General features: G+C 39.0%; 1 protein-coding gene across 1 annotated transcript in view; it reads right to left on the bottom strand.

The window, feature by feature from the left end:
• The window catches only part of CHRNA7 (cholinergic receptor nicotinic alpha 7 subunit), a 223,545-nt gene that overhangs the window by 120,566 nt on the left and 87,100 nt on the right, over positions 1 to 15,879 (bottom strand). The window lies entirely within an intron of this gene.

The following is a 15,879-nucleotide window of genomic DNA, read 5'->3' as shown; positions in this document are numbered from 1 at the left end:
CCACCCCACCACCCGCCGGCCCTAGGGCGGCTAGGCGGCCGCAGTGGGGGACAGTAGCTCGAGCGCTCCCGGGGAGGTGCGCCCCCGCCCCGCCTCTGTCTCCACCAAGCGGTCCCCGCGCTCCAGAGGCTGTGCAAGGCCGTGCTCCGCCGGTCCCTTCTGTCCTTTGTCCCCACTCCGCTCGCTGATGCTCTCAAAAGCTGCGCCGGGTCGGTGGGAGAACGCCGGGACCCTCAAGGGTCCGTTTCTCCAGGGCCCTTCCTACCCCCCGCCGGGGCGGGGTGCAGCGCCCGGGAACCGGGCTCCCACAGGTTCGCGACTCCCTCCAAGGAGACGAGACAGACCTGAGACAGGCCCCTCCTACCTCCCGCCGGTCGTGGATGTTCTTTCAGCATCCATTTGCTGGGCATCACCAGCCTGCTTCTCAGCCAGTTCTGGAGGTGCCAAGAGGAGAGGCGAAGTCCGCCAGGGAGGCGTTCTACAAGGAGGAGACTCTGCAAAAGTGTGTGATGGAATTCCCAGTGTATATCCTCTATATCTCGTTCTCTTTTAAAGGCGATTGAGAATGTTGAAAAGTTAACTCCCCACGGCTTGCCAGAAGGACAGTCAAAACTTGGTGGTGTGATCTAGGCATTGTTTTTTTTTTTCTGAGGCCGAGAGAATTAATTGCCAAGAGGAAGCTCAGAGCAGACACCAGGCCAAGGGGTCAGGGGCTTAGTTACATCCTGGATATTGAGGAGGGGTCATGGTTCTGGAAGAGGATGGGAGAGAGAATGCTGACGAGGGCCTTCAAAAGTGGTGTGTAGACACTGTCCCCTTTGCTCTCAGCAAGCATGTTGCAGAAGACTGAGTGCAGAGGGGTTCCCTGTGCCCACTTAGGGGGCTCTGCAGCTCACTTTCGTCAGGCCCCAGAGAATCTGAGCTCCACCAGGATCTGAGATCGTTGTGGACCAGCAGAGGCAATGCCCACATCTCTGAACTGCATAAAGCCCAGGATTCCTGGATGGCACCAAAACCTAAGGAAAGGCTTACCAAAATGTGACTGCCCTTGAATTTACCCCAGCAGCAGTAAAGGGCAACCAAGGCAGTTATTTGATATGGAAAAACAAAGAATTATGTCAGCCTTGCAATGAAGTGTCCTGTAGCAAATTCACACACGTTAACTGATGCACATATAAATAAATAATCAGTATAGGCTTTGATAACTGCAACATGATCCTAGAAGAAGGAAGGATTCATTCTTTCTGGAGAAGGGTTCATAGAAGAGGTGACTGCTGACCTGGGCTTGCCTCAAAGGAGGGGTTTGCCAGGAGACGGGAGCACCAGAGTAGGGATTCCTGGTGAGCAGACCGGCATGCTCATCACTTCATCTGGCTCCTGAGTTCCACACCATCTGGGGCCGTCTGGATACACACGGAGCCAGCATATAGTGAAGGAATGAACTACACGGTATTGGCCACTGGCAAAAAGGGAGTCAGACAAGGAAAATAAAACCCAACAACAGACTAGAGGAGACATAAGAAGCATCAGTTGGAAGATTCCCACTAGCACACCACCTCCACTGGTCCTATGAATGCAGCACCCACTCTCCTACACGTTTCCTGAAGGTACCTTCAAGCCATGCCTTCCATCCTAGAGGTATATGAGCCCAGAGGGGCCAAGGGACTTCATATATGTGCATATGGTCATGGGGATCACATTTCTGAAAGTATAATTACTTCCTTGCCTCCCTTGTACCCCATAATATCAGAAACCTCAAATTAAAGCATTTTCCAGTGGGACAACAGGTCAGTAAGTACAGATCTACCTTGACTTACAGCGGGGTTACATCTTGATAAACCCATCATAAGTTGAAAATATTTTAAGTCGAAAATGCACTGAATACAACCTAACCTACCAAACATCAAAGCTTAACCTTGCCTACCTTGAATGTGCTCAGAAGCCGTGCATCAGCCTACAGTTGGGCAAAATCATCTAAGACAAAGCACTTTATAATGAAGTGTTGAATATCTCATGTAGCTTATTGTGACACTGTACTGAAAGTAAAAAACAGAATGGTGGTATCAGTTGTTTATCCTTGTCGTGATCGTGTGGCTGACTGGGGGCTGTGCTCACAGTTGCTGCCCAGCATCACGAGAATATGGTACCACATACTGCTAGCTTGGGAAAAGATAAAAATGCCAACTTTGAAGTACAGTTTCTTCTGAATGCATATTTTCACAGCATCATGATGTCAAAAAATCATAGGTTGAACCGTCTTAAATTGGGGACCGTCTGTATTGGTTTATGCCCCTGTTCTCTGCTAGGTGCCTGGAGCAGCAACAAGAATAATCCACTCACTCAGTTGACAATTTAGAGCCAATGTGAGTGTGGAAAATAAATTCCAGTCTGTGCTGTGCCAATAAGTAGGTCTGTGAGTTTGGCTATACAAGCAGACCTCGTTTTATTGCACTTCACAGATATGATGTTTTTTTTTACAAAGTGAAGGTTTGCAGCAACTCTGTAGTGAGCAAGTTTATTGACGTCATTTTTCCAATTTGCTCACTTCATGCCTCTGGGTCACATTTTGGTAGTTCTCATATTTCAAACTTTTCCATTAAAATTATGTTCTTTATGGTGATCTATGGCTGATTTGACGTTACTATTGTAGTTGTTCTGGGACACCACAGACCACACCCATATAAGATGGCAGACTTAATCAGTAAAGGTTGTGTGTTCTGACTGCTCCACTGACTGGCTGTTCCCCTGTCTCTCTCCCTCTCCTAGGGCCTCCCTACTCACCGAGACACAACAGTATTGAAATTAGGCCAATTAATACCCTCCAGTGGCCTCTAAGTGCTCAAGCGAAAGGAAGAATTGTACGTATCTCATTTTAATCAAACACTAAAAATGATTAAGCATAGTGAGGAAGACATGTTGAAAACCAAGATAGGCTGATAACTAGAACTCTTGCACCAAACAGCCAAGTTGTGAATTCAAAAGAAAAGTTCTTGAAGGAAATTGAAAGTGCTACTCCAGTCAACACATGGATGATAAGAACGTGAAACAGCCTTCTTATTGATACGGAGAAAGTTTTAGTGGTCTGGATAGAATATAAAACGAGCCACAACATTCCCTTAAGCCAAAGTCTAACCCAGAGGAAGACCCTAACTCTCTTCAATTTTGTGAAGGCTGAGAGAGATGAGGAAGCTGCAGAAGAAATGTCTGAAGCTAGCAGAAGTTGGTTCATGAGGTTTAAGGAAAGAAGCCATCTCCATAACAGAGGTGCAAGGTGAAGCAGCAAGTGCTGATGTAGGAGCTGCAGCAAGTTATCCAGAAGATCTAGCTAAGATAATACCATTTGTTTGAAAATGGTATTAGAAGTGAACATCTGAACACTATACAAAAGATTTTCAATGTAGATGAAACAGCATTCTGTTGGAAGAAGATGCCATCCAGGACTTTCATAGCTAGAGAGGAGAACTCAATGCCTGGCTTCCAAGCTTCAAAGCACAGGCTGACTGTCTTGTTAGGGGCTAATGCAGCTGGTAACTTGAAGTTGAAGCCAATGCCATTTGCCATTCTGAAAATCCTAGGACCCTAAGAATTATGCTAAATCTGCTCTTCCTATGCTCTCGATGAAACAACAAAGCCTGGATGACAACACATCTGTTTACAACATGGTTTACTGAATATTTTAAGCCCTCCGTTGAGACATACTGATCAGAAAAAAAAAAAAAAATCCCTTTCAAAATGTTACTGCTCATTGACAATGCACGTAATCACCCAAGAGCCCTGATGGAGCTGGACAGTGAGATTAATGTTGCTTTCATGCCTGCTAACACAACATTCATTCTGTGGCCCATGAATCAAAGAGTACTTTCAACTTTAATGTCATTATTGAAGAAATACATTTTGCAAGGCTGCAGCTACCATAGATAGTGATTCCTCTGCTGGATCTGGGCAAAGTAAATTGAAACCTTCTAGAAAGGATTCACCATTCTAGATGCTATTAAGAACACTTGTGATTCATGGGAAGAGGTCAAAATATCAACATTAACAAAAATTTGGCAGAAGTTGATTCCATCTCTGATGAATGACTTTGAGGGGTTCAAGTCTTCAGTGGGGGAAGTAACTGCAGATTACTTAGAAAGAGAACTAGACTTAGAAGTTGAGCCTGAAGATGTGACTGAATTGCTGCAATATCATGATAAAACTTTAATGGATGAGGAGTTGCTTCTTATGAATGAGCAAAGAAAGTGGTTTCTTGAGATGGAAACTACTCCTGGTGAAGATGCTGTGAAGATTGTTGAAATGCCAACAAAGGATTTAGAATGTTGCATAAACTTAGTTGATAAAGCAGTGGCAGGGTTTGAGAGGATTGACTCCAATTTTGAAAGAAGTTCTAATGTGGGTAAAATGCTATTAAACAGCATGGCATGCTACAGAGAATTTATCCCACGAAGGCAAAATACTCATCACCACATTAACAGGCTAATAAAAAATATCATGTCAACAAAATATACTGACATAATAAAATTCAATGTGTTGTGTAAAATCCAATGCTCATTCAGGACTAAAAGATAAACAACAAACCTAGGTTTGAAGAAAACTATCTTAACCTTATCAAGTGTGCCTTATAAAAAGCCTACAGCAAGTGTCATGTTTTTGTTCTGAATAAATTTTTATTTTTAGAATAATTTTAGCTTTCCAAAAAAGCTGTGGAGATGTACAGAGAATTCTTATATACTTAATACCCAGGATCCACTATTGTTAACATCTAACATCAGTATGTTATATTTTTCCAACTAAAGAAAGAATATGAATACATTATTATTAACTAAAGACCACACTTTATTCAGATTTTCTTAGTTTTTGCCCACTATCTTTCTGTTCCAGGATCCCATCCAGGACACCATATCACATTAGATGTCATGTCTCCTTGGGCTCCTCTTGGCTGTGATAGATTCTCAGCCATGCCGGTTTATTGATAATCTTGATAGTTTTGAGGAGTACCTGTCAGGTATTTTGTAGAAAGTCCTTCAGTTTCGGTTTATCAGATGTTTACTCAGTATTAGACTGAGGTTGTGGGTTTTGGGGAGGAAGACCACAGAGGTAAAGTGCCATTCTCATCACATCTTATCAAGGGTACATACTGTTAACATGACTTATCACTGCTCATGTTGACCTTGATCAATTGTGTTGATGTAGTATTTGTCAGATTTCTCCTTTGTGAAGTTCTTTTTTTTAAATTGTGAACTGATATATGTCAGAGATAGTATAGGTATCCTTTAATTTTACTTTATATTAATTTTGGGCCATGCCACGCCGCATGCAGCATCTTAGTTCCCTGACCAGGGATCAAACCCATGCCCCCTGCAGTGGAAGTGTGGAGTCTTAACCACTGGACCACCAGGGAAGTACCCTGAAGTTCCTCTTTTGTACCTCCCTCACTGTCCTGTGGTCTTTGGAAGGATGGCAAAATGTGCAGCTCACATTTAAGGAGTGGGGAGTTATACTCTATCTACTAAAATATTTACATACATTTTAAATACTCCTTAAAGTATTTACATAAATTATCTCAAATTATTCTTCTTGGGAGATTCATCTCTCTTCCCACATTTATTTATGTATTCAGTCATTTATGTCAGTGTAGATTCATGGACATTTACTTTCTACTTTGGGTTCTAATCCCCTGACTTTATTTTATTGCCCATATTCTTCCAGCTTTGGTCATTGGGAGCTCTTTCAGTTGGCTCCTGTGTTGCTTTGATACCCTCCCTTGTGGGTTGTCTTTGAGCACCTGCATTCTTTCTAGCACTACGAGATTCTCCAGACTTGTAATATTTCTGGCCCCAGTCCTAGAATCAGCCATTTCTCCAAGGATCCTTAGTTCCTTTTGTTTGAAAATGGTATTAGAAGTGAACATCTGAATCCTGGGTGTGCTTGTTGCTACTGGGGGAGGTTGCTTCTAGGACCTCTGGAGTTTTCAGAGGAAGGAGATATATGTTTATATAACCCATGTATATATGCACAAACCCATCTATATCCATATTAAACTCCACATAAGTCCACACTGAATTCTCCAACTATAATGCGACGTGGATCATCTTAGCCCCCTCCCCCTTGCTTGTGGGTAACCCCTATCTCCTACAGTGAGAAACCTGTCTCGTACCATTGCATCTATTTACTTACTGGTTGAACTTCAGTATGCATCTATAAGTGTTTCAGAATTCTTTTTTTTTTAACATCTTTATTGGAGTATAATTGCTTTACAATGGTGTATTAGTTCCTGCTTTATAACAAAGTGAATCAGCTATATATATACATATGTTCCCATATCTCTTCCCTCTTGCGTCTCCCTATCCCACCCCTCCAGGTGGTCACAAAGCACGGAGCTGATCTCCCTGTTCTTAGCCTGTACCCTTGGGGGATGTACATGTGCTTTGCCGAATGGAGTACTGTGCTTATGTAGTCTTTTTTGCCTTTAAGTCTCCATTCATTTCCAAAGTTACTTAGGTCGGTACATTTTCCCTCAACCCCCTTCACTGAGGTTAATTTAGATATTTCTGATACTGTTAGATATTTTTGTCACAGTCAACATTCCATCATGGGATTCCCCTGAATCCCAAAGTGATTTTTTAAAAATTTGCATCAAGTGAAGCTCATTCTTCTTGCTATAAAGTTCTGTGGATTTTTAAAAAGCATAATGTCATATTGATTTTGGAAGCACGCAGCAGTAAGCGGCAGCTGGAAGCAAGATCTTATTTCCCTGACCGGGAGTCCTAACTGCTAGACCACAGAGACCAGCTGCTAGGGCCTAAACCCCAAGTTCTTGCCTGCCTTGTCAAGAATGAATTCAGGTGAGGAGGCAGAAGGTAAAGAGAAAAGTAAACATTTATTGGAAAAGCAAAGTGCATGTGGAAAGACGCACAGGCAAACTCAGAAAGAGAGCCATGCCTTTGGGAAGTTTAAATCCTTTATAAGGGGGCAGCCTTCCGGGTCTTTGTCTTCTTCTTGGCCAACCGTATTATTTTGACCCTATGGCTAATTTGTCTCTGGACTCTCCCCTGGGTGCTCACGCAACCCTCAGTCAAGATGGATTTCATCGCAAAGGCCTCTGGGAGGGACAATGGCAAGACTTATTATGGTCTGGCATCCCTTGCCTTTTTGACCCCGTGAAACCTTTTGTGCATGTGTAGTGTCTCTCTTGCCCCAAGGTTGGGAAATGTATGATCTCTTGATCTTTTAACAGGGTTTAGCTCCTCTCTGTCCTGGCCATAAAAGTGTCAAATGTCCAGTTATCTACCCTATTCCTGTTGTTGTTTCTTAATCAAAGTGCAGATCTCGAAATACAGACAGGAATCTGGTCATAAATATGTAGTCCGGACCCTGTTTGTCTCTTGCTTCAGGAAATGTAAACAGGGGGCTGATAATGAATGTCCAGCCTGGAGCCCATCTTCTTCTCCCCCCAGGAAGTGTGAACAAGAGGCCAGTTGTAACTGTCCAGCCTGGAGCCCATCTATCTCCTGCCTCAATATCTCTACCATTAAAATATTATACAGGATAGTTTCTCTGTCCTATAAACTCCCCTGTGCTTTACCTATTTATCTCTCTCTTCCCAAATCCCTGGAAACCACGGATACATTTATCATCATTATAGTTTTGTCTTTTCCACAATGTCATATAAATGGAATCATGTAGTATGTAGCCTTTTAAGACTGGTTTCTTTCATGTAGCAATATACTTTTAAGATTCATCCATGTTTTTGCATGGCTTGTTAACTTATTTCTTTTCATTGCTGAATACTATTCCATTCCATATATGTAACATAGTTTATTTACCCATTCGTCTATTGAAGGGCATTTTGATTACTTCCAGTTTGGGATAATGTTTTTTTAACTTTTGGGGTTTTTTTTTTTTTTTTTTTGGCTGTGCTGGTTCTTAGTTGCGGGGCGTGGGCTCTTCGTTGGGGCACGCAGGCTTCTCTCTAATTGTGGTATGCGGGTTTTCTCTCTCTAGTTGTGGTGCACGGGCTCCAGGTTGCGTGGGCTCTGTAGTTATGGTGCATGGGGTCCAGGGCGCATGGGCTCTGTAGTTTGCAGCACATGGGCTCTCTTGTTGAGGCATCCGAGCTCGGTAGCTGTGGTGCGCAGGCTTAGTTGCCCGGGCATGTGGGATCTTAGTTCCCCGACCAGATATTGAAGCCACATCCCCTGCATTGGAAGGCAGATTCTTTAGCACTGGACTGCCAAGGAAGTCCCTTATGGTAATTATTAATAAAGCTGTAATTAACATTCAAGTACAGATTTGTGTGTGTGTGTGAGTGTACATAAAGTTTCAAATCATTGGATAAATACCTAGAAATGTGATTGACTATCATAGGATGATTGACTATCATAGGATCAGACTATGTTTAGTGTGTTAGTTTCCTAGGGCTGACATAACAAAGAACCACAAACAGAATTGCTTAAACAATAAACATTTACTGTCTCACAATTCTGGAGACTAACAGCCTGATTATCAAAGTGTTGGCAAGAGTTGGTTCCTTCTGAGAGCTGTGAGGGAGAATCTATTCTATTTCTCTCCTAACTTCTGGTGGTTTGCTGGCAATCTTTGACGTTCCCTGGCATGTGGGAGCATGACCCTGATCTCTGCCTTCGTCCCTGCATGGTGGCCTGTCTCTGTGTACATGTCTCTGAATTTCCTTTTCTCAAGAACACTAATCATATTGGATTAGGGGCCCATCATACTCCAGTATAACTAATACTGGAGTATTATAGCTCCAGTATACAACTCCAGTATAACTATATATCTGCAATGACCCTATTTCCAAATAATGTCATATTCTGAGGTACTGGAGTTTAGGACTTCAGCATGAGATGGGGGCTGGGGGAATTCAACCCATAACATTTTTTAGTTTTTTAAAATGTTTTAAAAAACATTTTAGTTTTTTAAGAATTTGCCAAATTAAATTCCCAACTGGCTGTACCATTTTGCATTCTCATCCAGAAATTAGAAGAGTCCCTGTTGCATTATATCCTTGCCAACAATCAGTATTAACCATTTTTTGTACATTTGCCATTCTAAGAGTGGTACTTCATTCTTGTTTTAATTTGTCTTTTTCTAATGACAAATGATGTTAAGTCTCTTTTTATATGCCTGTTTACCATCTATATATCTTGTTTGGTGAGGTGTCCGTTTAGATCTTTTGCCCATTTTTAAATTCAGTTTTTTGTTTTCTTAATGTTAAGATTTAAATATCAATAGTCTTTGTATACTTTGCCTAGATGTCCTTTATCAGACATGTGATTTGTAAATGTTTTCTCCCTATTGGTGGATTGTCTTTTCATTCATTTAACAGTGTTCATTGCAGAGCAAAAGGTTTAATTTTAATAAGATCCAGATTATTAATGTTTTTTTTCCATGGATTGAGCTTGTGGTGTGTATCTAAAAGAGACCAAACCTAAGGTCACATAGTTTTTTTCCTATAATTTTATAGTTTTCTCCTATAGCTTGCTGAGGTTTTATTTGGGATTACATTGAATCTATGGATCAAATTGGGAAGAATGGGAACCTTAAAAATATTGATTCTTCCAATTCATGAACATGGAATATTTCTCCATTTATTTAGACCTTCTTTGATTTCTCTCATTGATGTTCTATAGTTTTCTGCATAACATATTTTGTTAGATGCATACCAAAGCACATCATTTCTTTTGGTGCTGTTATAAATGGTTTTGCTTTTTGAAATTTAAATTCCAATTGCTGTATATAGGAAAGCAGTTTACTTTGGTATATAGACTTTACATCCTGCACTCTTGTTATACTCATTTAATTAGTTAACAAGTTTTGTGGGGGTGTTTTTTGTGTGTATGGATTCTTTGGTGTGTTCTACATAAACAATCGTATTATCTGAGAATAAAGATAGATTTATTTTATCCTTTCCAATCTGTATACCATTTATTTCTTCTTCTTGTATTCCAGGATGATAATAAATAGAAGTGGTGAGAGTGGACATCCTTGTCTTCTTCCTGGAAAGAAGGAAAAGAGTTTAGTTCTCACCATTAAATATGATATTAGTTGTAGGTTTTTTATACATTCACTTGATTTGAGTATGAATGGGTATCTAATTTCATGAAACCCTTTTTCTGCATTGATTGATTTTTTCTTTTAATTTCTCTATTGCTTTATTATTTATACTATTTTGCATTTATTGTTTGTTCTAGGAATTACAATATGCTTCATTAACTTATGACTGTCTACTGTGGTAATTGTACTACCTCTGTAAAATGTAAAATCTTTTAACAGTAAAATTCTATTTAACCTCTCCTATTCTTTGTATAATTATTATCATATATTTTACAACTACATGGGTAATAAACCCCACCTCATAATGTTATTAATTTTGTATTTAAACAGAGTTGAATTTTTTTAAATTAAGATTAATATCTATAAAAGTACTGAATCACTATGCTGTACACCTGAAACTAATATAATATTGTAAATAAACTATACTTCAATTAAAAACATAAGATTAGGAAAAGGGTAATTTTTTAGAATTAACGTTTACTATTTGTGGAGCTCATTATATTTTCATATCCAAGTTTCCATCTCATATCCTGCACCCTGTAGAACTTCCTTTTAGAACTTCTTCTTATAGAACAGATCTGCTGGCAACAAATGTGCTTATATATGTTAGTTTCCTTGCCACCATTCTACATACCACTGAGGCTCTGCTTATTTTGTTTACAATCTGTTTTCTCTCTGTTCTTGAGGTGGGATTACTTCTATTCATCTGTCCTTAAATTCCATAATCCTTTCCTCTGAAGACTCCAATCTGGTGTTTAAGCCTATCTGGTGAAATTTTTCATATACTTTTACTTCTAGATTTTATATTTGTTAGTTTTTGTGGTTTTAATTTCACTCCTCGTATTCCCAGTTTGATCATTCCTTGTGAACATATTTTTATTATGTTTTTAAAAAACTCAAAATAGTTGCTTTAATGTCTATGTCTGTTAATTCCTACATCTGGGTCATTGTGGATTCTGTTTCTATTGACTGTCTTTTTTTTTTTTTCCTTAACTATGGGCCTCATTTTTTCCTGCTTCGTCATGTGTCTAGTCATTTCTTAATGTATGCTGAACATCACAGATGGTACATAGTAGGGAATGCTTTAAAGAGTACTGAGTCATGTTCTGGTAGGCAGTTATTAATAGGTATTGTTCTAGTCCTGCCCAACTTGGCTTTACACTTTTTTGGGTGTATTATTTTGGTTACAAACTTAGTCCAGGGCCTAGCCCTCACTCTAGGGCGTGATCTTTAATCCTAGGCCTTAGCTTTTCTGGGATCTTGAATGAATAACCATGGTGCTCAGCAAGATATCTCCACTCTGGTTGGTCTAAAACACCAACATCACTTAGCACAATATTTGGCATCTCTATTCAGGTTTTATCCCCATAACAGGCAATCTCTCTTAGGCCTTGTTGCAGGGGTGTGGCTTTTGCTTTTGCTTTTTTTATGTATGTGCAGCCCAGTTCTTGGCCAAAAGCTCATGGTTAATTCATAACTTTCTAAACCACCACCCTTTACATTACACCCTCCTTTTGGGTATCCTAACACAAATTCCAGCCACTTTTTTCAGCCTAGAAATCCCACCTTTGCCTCCTCAGCTCAGCAACACCAGTTTGCTCTGCTTGGGTGCCATCTCTCCACCCAAGGTCCCAAAATTTCCCTCAGGCAGAAAGCAAAGGGGAGGGCAGGGCTCCCTTTTTTCCTCTTTATTGTGGGATCACAGTCCTATACTGCCTGTTGTCAAACATCTAAAAACAGTTGCCTGATATATTTCATCCAGCTTTATAGTTGTTTACGGTGGAAGGTACTCTTTCATGGTGTGAAGCAGATAACTTCCCTACCTATAACATTTAAAAGTATTTAATATTCTGTACTTTTTTTTCTATCCTTTTTGTTTCTTTTTTATTGAAGTATAGTTGATTTACAATGTTGTGTTAGTTTCAGGGGTACAGCAAAGTGATTCAGTTATACATACATATATATCTATTTTTTTCAGATTCTTTTCCCTTATAGGTTATTATAAAATATTAAGTATAGTTCCTTGCGATATATAGTAGGTCCTCGTTGTTTATCTATTTTATATATCTGCTAATCCCAAACTCCTAGTTTATCCCTCTCCTTTCCCATTTGGTAACCATAAGTTTGTTTTCTATGCCTGTAGGTCTATTTCTGTTTTTTATATAAATTCACTTGCATCATTTTCTTGTAGATTCCACATATAAGCGATATCATATGATATTTATCTTTCTCCATCTGGCTTACTTCACTTAGTATGATAATCTCTAGGTCCATCTATGTTGCTGCAAATGGCATTATTTCATTCTTTTTATGGCTGAGCAATATTCCATTGTACATATATATGCATATTCTTTATCCATTCATCTGTCGATGGACACTTTGGTTGCTTCCATGTCCTGGCTGTTGTAAAGAGTGCTACAATGAACATTGGGGTGCATGTATCTTTTTGAATTATCATTTTCTCTGGATATAGTCCATACTTTAAGCATTATATGTGCCTTCCTTCAACATATACAAGGAGCTTTGGACACTTTAAATGTTTTTGAACCCAGTGAGTATTATATGTTATTATCATTGGAAATTTTGTTTCTTTCTTGCCATTTTACCCCTGAATTTAGGCATCGTTATTATTGTTTAGATATTATTTTATTGTTATAGTTATAATCCATAAATGTTTGTTTATGTTTCTCCCACGTTTACTTTTTATTTTAAACATGCCATTTCTTTTTGCATCTCAGGCTATCCTCTAGGATTATTTCACTTTTTTAGAAACCTTTCTGTGATGTTACCACACTTAAGATCTGATCATTTAAAAATCATTCCATCTCTTGTTCTCTAAATATACTTTATTGGAACTCCATTTTTAAGATAAACTTTTTTGGGGGGAAAACATAAGAAAGAAAAGGTACAAATCAAAAATTACAGCTCAGTTAATATACAAAATTAAAACACTTTGAAAATAGATCAAGATACAAAATATTAACAGCAAGCAGAAAGATCCTCTCCACTTTCTAGCCCCTCCCCACCAAAGTAATGATTAACCTGACTTCTAATACTAGAGATTAGGTTTGAATGTTTTTGTTCTCTTATGACTGGAATCTTACAGGATGTATTCTATTGGGTCTGGCTTCTTTCACTCAACATTATGTTTGAGACCCATCCATGTTGTTAGATGTTGTTTTAGTTTGTTCATTTTATTTGTCATAGAGTATCTGATTATAGTAGTATACCACAGTATCCACTATTGATGAAAATTGGGTTGTTTCCATTGTGAAGCTATTATGAATAATGCTGCCATGAATATTCTTGAACATATCTTTTGGGAGAAATGTGTACACATTTCCATTGGATATTGTGATAGTAAATTTTATGTGTCAACTTTACTGGGCTGCAAATGCCCAGATTCTTGATATATTTCAAATATTATTCTGGGTATTTCTATGAGGGTGTTTTTTGGATGAGATTAAGATTTAAATTGGTAAACTGAGTGACACAGATTGTCTTCCATAATGTGAGTGACACTCATGCAATTAGTTGAAGGTCTGAGTAGAATAAAAAGGCTGACCCCCACCCCCCCAGTAAGAGAGAATTCCTCCTGCCTGACTGCCTTCAAACTGGGACATTGGCTTTTTCCCACCTTTGGATTGGAACTTACCTCTGGCTTTGCTAGTTCTTAGGCCCTTGGACTACAGCTATCTCATTGGCTGTCCGGGGGCTCCAGTTCCCTGGATCACCCTGCAGATCTTGGAACCTGTCAGCCTCCATAATCACGTGAGCCAATTCCTTATAATAGATCTCTTTATATATACATATAAACTCGATAGATAGATAGATAGATAATAGATAGATATAGAGATACATGATACATATATAGGCCCACATGATTAGATATGCATACAGATATTGATATAGATGTAGATATAGATATAAGATAGCTCCTATTCATTCTGTTTCTCATGTGAGTTCTGCTGGGTCCCAGAATTTGCAAACGTTCAGCTTTAGTAGATACTGTCAATTTCCCAAAGTTCTTATTCTAATTACACTCCCACCACAATGTATGAGTGATCTATGTGCTTTACATACTCATCCACCTTCTTTGATAGAATTTCATACACTCTGGCTTATGGAAAATTGATCTCATTGCGGCGTTTAATTTGCATTTCCTTCATGACTAAGGCAGTTGAACATCTTTTCGTGTATTTATTGGTATTTTGAATACCCTTTTTTGTGAAGTGACTTCTCAGACTTTTGCCCATTTTTCTATTGGATTGTCTGCCTTTTTCTTAGTTACTTGTAGGAATTCATTCTTTGTTCAGGATATTAGCCCTTTGTCAGACATCTATATTGCAAACAGTTTTTACAAGTCTGTGGCTTTGTTTTTACTTTCTTAAGGTTATCTTTTGAGGAACAGATGTTCTTAATCTTAGTGTGGTCCAATTTATCAATATTCCCAACTACAGTTTGCATTTTGGGTGCCCTCCTTTTGATTTCTTTGCCTATCCCAAGGTCATAAAAATACTGTCCTATGTTTTCTTTTAAGAGTTTTATGATTTAACATTGAGATTTTTTACCCATTTGGAATTAACTTTGTGTATGCTATGAGGTAAAGTAGGAATAAAGATTCATTATTTTATATGGATATTCAACTGACCCAATACCATTTAATGAAAAGGTAATTTTTTTCTCCCTGTATTGCCACGTCACCTTTGTGCATCAAATGACAGTATATATGTGTGGGTCTGATATTGTACCAATATCACACTTTCTCAACTACTCTTAACATTGAACTAGGTTTATGTACTTGGTAGCATAAATTTTCTACCCTTTTAAAAATTTCTTCAAATTGTCTTGGGTATTCTTTTTTTTTAACATCTTTATTGGGAGTATAATTGCTTTACAATGGTGTGTTAGTTTCTGCTTTATAACAAAGTGAATCAGCTTTACATATACATATATCCCCATATCGCCTCCTTCTTGCGTCTCCCTCCCACCCTCCCTACCCCACCCTTCTAGGTGGTCACAAAGCACCGAGCTGATCTCCCTGTGCTATGTGGCTGCTTCCCTCTAGCTATCTATTTTACACTTGGTAGTATATATATGTCCATGCCACTCTCTCACTTCGTCCCAGCTTACCCTTCCCCCTCCCCGTGTCCTCAGGTCCATTCTCTACGTCTGCATCTTTATTCCTGTCCTGCCCCTAGGTTCTTCAGAACCTTTTTTTTTTTTATAGATTCCATATATATGTGTTAGCATATGGTATTTGTTCTTCTCTTTCTGACTTACTTCACTCCGTATGACAGACTCTAGGTCCATCCAACTCACTACAAATAACTCAATTTCGTTTCTTTTTATGGTTGAGTAATATTCCATTGTATATATGTGCCACATCTTCTTTATCCATTCATCTGTCGATGGACACTTAGGTTGCTTCCATGTCCTGGCTATTGCAAATAGAGCTACAATGAACATTGTGGTACATGACTCTTTCTGAATGCAGCTCAATATCAAAAAAGCAAACAACTCAATCCAAAAATGGGCAGAAGACCTAAATAGACATTTCTCCAAAGAAGATATACACATTGCCAACAAACACATGAAAGGATGCTCAACATCACTAATCATTAGAGAAATGCAAATCAAAACTACAATGAGGTATCACCTCACACCAGTCAGAATGGCCATCATCAAAATATCTACAAACAATAAATGCTGGAGAAGGTGTGGGGTAATGGAACCTTCTTGCACTGTTGGTGGGAATGTAAATTGATACAGTCACCATGGGGAACAGTATGGAGGTTCCTTAAAAAA

This window comes from Neophocaena asiaeorientalis, unplaced genomic scaffold, assembly GCF_003031525.2.
Source record: "Neophocaena asiaeorientalis asiaeorientalis breed wild unplaced genomic scaffold, Neophocaena_asiaeorientalis_V1.1 scaffold743, whole genome shotgun sequence".
NCBI classification, from domain to species: domain Eukaryota; kingdom Metazoa; phylum Chordata; class Mammalia; order Artiodactyla; family Phocoenidae; genus Neophocaena; species Neophocaena asiaeorientalis.
This window is presented reverse-complemented; position numbering and strand designations above follow the sequence as displayed.